General features: G+C 39.3%; 1 long non-coding RNA gene across 1 annotated transcript; it reads right to left on the reverse strand.

Annotated features, from left to right (window-relative positions):
- Window positions 1–2,990: 2,990 nt before the first annotated feature.
- LOC128381950 (uncharacterized) lies at window positions 2,991–3,369 on the reverse strand. The gene is made up of 3 exons (XR_008323622.1): window positions 3,313–3,369; window positions 3,124–3,223; window positions 2,991–3,035 (listed from the first exon to the last, which is right to left on the reverse strand). It is a non-coding gene; the product is annotated as an uncharacterized LOC128381950 (long non-coding RNA).
- Between the last annotated feature and the right edge of the window lie 2,652 nt (window positions 3,370–6,021).

A 6,021-nucleotide genomic window follows, 5' to 3' on the forward strand; every position in this document is an offset into this window, starting at 1 on the left:
GATGTTTTTTTTAAAAATAAGTAAAGCAACTGATTCATATACCAATACTTAAATATTGACACTATTGATACATTTTTATGACTAATATCAATAAACTGACACATTTTCCCTCAAAAGTAGTGTGTTTTATTTTATTCAGTCATCACAACACAACAAACATAAAGTACTTACAGTATACAATAAGTTTATAGATTCTCAATAACAGCATAAAGTAATGAATGTATGATGTTAATGCTTATATATGTCTATCCCACATAAAATCCAACATTAAATTAAGCTACAAAAAATGATAATGAAAATGAGAGAAGAAAAAAAAGAATACCTATTTCAATGTGTAACTCTAAAAAAAAATTTAAAAAAAGCCCTATAAGCCCTTCGTTTGTAAATCAATAGTGAGTTACACATTCAGCCTTATTCTCAAGTTTATCCCCAACAACAGAAATACCCAAAACAGACAGAGAAAACTTGGAGACAGCCAAATACCCCACAACTAAAAACATGGTTTTAGACAAACCTTGAATATGGAAAAATTAACTCTTACAATTAATGATCACAAGGATAAAAGGAATAATCTATATCTTAAAAAGACAGGCTAGATAAAACAATGGGAATTATTAACTACATTTACACATTTCTTTTCTATTATTTTTATTTCATTTGATTCTTATCTCATTTACATTTACTTTTTTATTTTATTAAAGTGTAAAATGTGCAATGAAATGTGTGTGTGTGTGTGGGGGGGGGGGGGGTTGTGTTTATGTGATGGAGAAATCATTGCAATAAAGTATTAACAAAAAAATAGATAAAGAAAAAAACACTGTGCAGACTACTAACCAAAAGAATAAAAGTTGTACGTGTTTTTGAGTAATTTACCTCATATACTTCATATATCCTGACGCTTTTCTCTGAGTTAATCCAAAGCATTTTATCTAATATATCTGGGTGAAATATGTGGGCTTTATTTTGAAGGTGAGACTGCTTCACTTCCTACCCGATGTGAGTCGCCTACCCGATGTGAGTCTGACATGCGCAGTAGCGTTCTCGATCGTCCACCATCTTGGACGGTTATGTACGGCAACTCTGCTTGGAAAAAACGCCCCCAGACTCAAAACGCGATACGCGAAATAAATCAGTTGTATAAACATATAAATATAAATAAAATAAATCAATCGTATGAATGTATAAATATGAATAAATATAAATAGTTTGGTTGTAAATAGTTGTCAGAGGTTAAGAGTAAGTATACATATCATGGAAATATCTGGAAATCAGACATGTATAAATATAAATAAAATAAATCAATAGTATAAATACATAAATATGAATGAATATAAATAGTTTGGTTATAAATAGTTGTCAGAGGTTAAGAGTAAGTATACATATCATTGAACTATCTGGAAATCAGACATGGAAATAAAATAATACGAGGTAATAGTAATAATAATTATATCTATCTATCCACTATCTTATCTATCTATATTTTTATTGATATACCGTATTTATATTATATTATTTTATTATATACATATATAAAATAGATAGATAAGATAGTATATATATACACAATATATATCTATATATAGCTATAAAATAGATAGTTAAGATAGTATATATATCTTTATATAATATATAAATATATATAGATACACACTATCTTATGTATCTATCTGTTTTATTTATATATTTATATCATATTATTTTATTATATATATGTATATGTATATATAGATATATTGTACTATAAACATATTATATATTTTATATTTTTTCAATTGAGAATGGTATAAACTAACAGAAGTTTTTAACATTACATTACATCCATTTCACATTCATAGAGCTTTGATTTTGGAACAGTTTTGTTAACGAAAAAAAGGCCAAGATTTATCTGATGTGTGATGTGCACTCTTTTATACTTTGTTATAGACACAGGTACCACCCTTTCTAGTTCTGTCACAGCTCCTCCACTCACCTGATGGACTTCCTCAGCTGTTGTTTTGATGCAGACAGATATTTAAACTGTGGTATGCATGCCTCTGTTTGACACACTATCACAAGACCATTTCAAATGAATGAATGCTCAAGCCAGTACTGAAAGTTTGTTAACTTTTAGTTTATAACTTTGAAGGACCAAAGAATTCCATTGAACATGAACCAAACATTTTAATCTAAAAATACAAAAATGTGTTTCCATCAAATTAATGTCAGAGATGGAAAAAACAAAAGACTGAGCTTAAACAGTACTGTCAAAGAATTTAAATCTTGAATTTTAACCACATGCTTTAAAAAATGAATATAAACAATGGAGGAAACTAAAGACACATGTATGTACATAGCTATATGAAAAATTGTGCACATATTCAAGTAAAGACAATTTTATGTAATCACATAAGAAGATATGACTATACTCTTTAATTTAAAGAGACCCAACATTCCCCCATGAGCAACACTTGGCGACTCCGTAATGGGAAGAAACCTCAGGCAGAACCAGGCTCTAGGTGGGCAGCCATCTGCCTTAACCGGTTGGGGTTGATACAGAAAGAGAGAGAAAGACTGAAGCAATCTGAATCTGGAGCATACAGGTATGTAGTTGATTAAGGCAGAAGGATGATTGTCAACAGTGCAGTCTCCCGATCATCTTCATCTTTTCCTGAAATTGCACAAAAATAACGATATTAGTACAACAGATATTATAGTAAACTTGAAACTATATGGCACTGTCTTTTAAACATGTGTCCACACACTCAGTAGATATTACAGTTAATAAAACAAATTAAGCACCAGTTCTACCTCATACTAGTTAACTTTACCTCAGTGTCTTGTGTTGGGATGCTGTACTCTCCTCTCAAGAGCTTCCTTCCCTGGAACTGCACCTCTTGTCATTGATGCCGTCAGTGTTGAAGAAATTGAAGTTAGGCAGACAAAGTACAAACTACCAAATCAGCTTCTTACTGAGAGTGGAGACTGGAAGCATGTCATTTAAACACAATTGACGTAGATGTCCAGCTCTGATTTGATCACCCTCTCCTACTGTTAATCTGAAGTAAGACAACAAGAAATTGAAAATAAGATAAGTTAGGCATTGCTCCCACAGAGAAAGTACAAACTACCTAATCAGCTTCTTACCGAGAACAGGTGTCATTTAAACACAATTGGCTTCATTGTGTTTGCCATAGATGTCCAGCTCAGACTTGATCACTCTCTCCTAGTCTTTTAGACTGTCAATCTGAATTAAGACAACAAGAAGATGGAAATAAGTTAAGTATTGTGTTGATCCTACAGACAAAGTACAAACTACTGACATCAGGCTCTTACCGAGAGTGGAGACCGAAAGGGTGTCATTTAAATTGACGTAGATGGGGAGGCAGGTACTTCAGGAGGATGATGAGGATGACTTTACTGTATTTGGCGTAGATGTCCAGCTCAGATTTGATCACTCTCTCCTAGACAGTCCTCTAGACTGTCGATCTGAAGTAAGACAAGTTGGGCATTGATCCCATAGACAAAGTACAAACTACCAAATCTGGTTGTTACCAAGAGTGGAGAATGGAACAATGGCCACACAAACAGTTTAGCAGTACACTAAAAACACTTACGTTTCTGTCTGTAGTACGGCCTCAGGCGATCGACATTCACCTTCTGCAAGGACCCAGTGTTCTTTTGGATGGTGGCCACGCCATTTTCTGACATATCAAGGACTTTGTAGGGGCCTTGATGCATATGTTTCAGGCCATGCCCCAGCCGCTGCCTCTTTGGCTCAGAAGACAGGAGAATGTCATCACCTGTGTTAATTTCTACTGTTTTGCAGCGCTTCCTTTTGCGTGCTGCATAACAGCTCTTTTGCTTCTCCTGGGCCTTTTCTATGTTGGCAAGAACCTATTGGCCAAAGCCACAAATAAAGTAAATAACATGAAACACATAAATACAACAACTTCAATATATGAGCTTTGTGCCTCACTACCTTTTCATTGAGGTCTGTGATTGTCCTCATCCTAGCTTCCAGATCGTCCTCTGGGTCTCCAACTTCAAAGTGGTCTCCCATGGGACAGGCGTTGAGAACCTCAGGAAGGAGGTAGTGGCGGTTGAAGAACAGGAAAAACGGGGTGTTCTTCGCGGAGCTCTAAGTTCACAGTAAAAAACAATGTGACATGTGACATTCCTCAAGATGCAAATTTAACAGCATTAGTGATTGTAAAGTAAAAAACACACCTGTTTGGCGGTATTTATGCCATACACCACAGCTTGCAGGTGAATGTCCCAGTCGTTGTGGTGCTCATTCACATAGCGCCGGAGAGCACGTTTGATATTTTGATTTGTCCTCTATCCTGTACAATAACAATGTGAATTGCAGATTTATGTACATATTACACACATATATCATGTAATGTCTACGTAACATCCATCCATGAAAAAAAATTTATCCATGTTTACCTGGCCATTGGTTTGTGGATGGTAGGCACTTGATACTGCATGTTTTATGTTTAGCAGTGTACCGTACCGTACCGTCCTCTTTCGCTTATCCGGGGTTGGGTCGCGGGGGCAGCAGCCTAAGCAGGGAAGCCCAGACTTCCCTCTCCCCAGCCACTTCATCCAGCTCTTCCCGGTGGATCCCGAGGCGTTCCCAGGCCAGCCGAGAGACATAGTCTCTCCAGCGTGTCCTGGGTCTTCCTAGGGGTCTCCTACCGGTGGGACGTGCCCTGAACACCTCACCAGGGAGGCGTCCGGGAGGCATCCTAATCAGATGCCCGAGCCACCTCATCTGGCTCCTCTCAACGCGGAGGAGCAGCAGGTCTACTCCGAGCTCCCTCCGGATAACTGAGCTTCTCACCCTATCTCTAAGGGAGAACCCAGCCACCCTACGGAGGAAGCTCATTTCGGCCGCTTGTACCCACGATCTAGTTCTTTGGGTCACTCCCCAAAGCTCATGACCATAGGTGAGGGTAGGAACTCTCTGGTAAATCCAGAGCTTTGCCTTTCGGCTCAGCTCTCTCTTCACCACGACGGATCTGTGCAGAGTCTGCATTACTGCAGACGCCGCACCAATCCGCCTGTCGATCTCATGTTCCATCCTTCCCTCACTCGTGAACAAGACCCTGAGGTACTTGAACTCCTCCACTTGGGGCAGGATCTCATCCCCGACTCGAAGAGTGCACTCCACCCTTTTCCGGTTGAGGACCATGGACTCGGATTTGGATGTGCTGATTCTCATCCCGGCCGTTTCACACTCGGCTGCGAACCGATCCAGTGAGAGTTGGAGGTCACGATCTGATGAAGCCAACAGGACCACATCATCATGTTTAGCAGTGTGAAGATCTCTTTGTTGAGCTGTAAATATGTATACAAGAGCAATACAACAAATTCTGTAAGAATGATCTGCAGCTATGAAGATGATCATGGTTTATCTAATATTGTATTTATCATACCTCATTCACAAACACAAACTTTAACTTGGTGACAGCGCCTGACCTGAAACAGAGGTCAATGCACTTGAATAGATATCTCATGTTAGTTAGTTTTTCTTGAATCGAAGCTTGATAAGCGCAGTTTCAGGAGCGGGAACACACACCAATTACACCCCTTCCGGCTCCTATATAAACAGACCTAACAGCTTCCCCCTCGTTCACTCTCGCTTTCGAGTTTCACGTGCAGGCAGTCTCAGTCAAGCTTTCATGGTCATCACAGAAACAGATCGTACTTCCCGCATTGCATCAACAAAACTTGAACAAATGCTACGATTACTACTCCAAGAGTGAACTCACCACGGATTACGAACTGCAGATCAACCCGTCCGACTTGACTAAAGATTCGTGGGAAACCGGCTCTCCTCTCGTCACACAGCAGCAGACCGCAGCCGAGCGCCCCGCGGGGCACATGCCGGCCTCGCAGGCACATGCCGGCCCCGCAGGCGCACGCCGGCCTCGCAGGCTCTTCAACCCACACTCCCCTGATGCAGTGTTTCCCACACATAGACTAATTCGTGGCGGTGCGCCACAGATTCAACACCGGCCGCCACATATTGCGTTT

Source organism: Scomber japonicus, chromosome 20 (assembly GCF_027409825.1).
Source record: "Scomber japonicus isolate fScoJap1 chromosome 20, fScoJap1.pri, whole genome shotgun sequence".
NCBI lineage: Eukaryota > Metazoa > Chordata > Actinopteri > Scombriformes > Scombridae > Scomber > Scomber japonicus.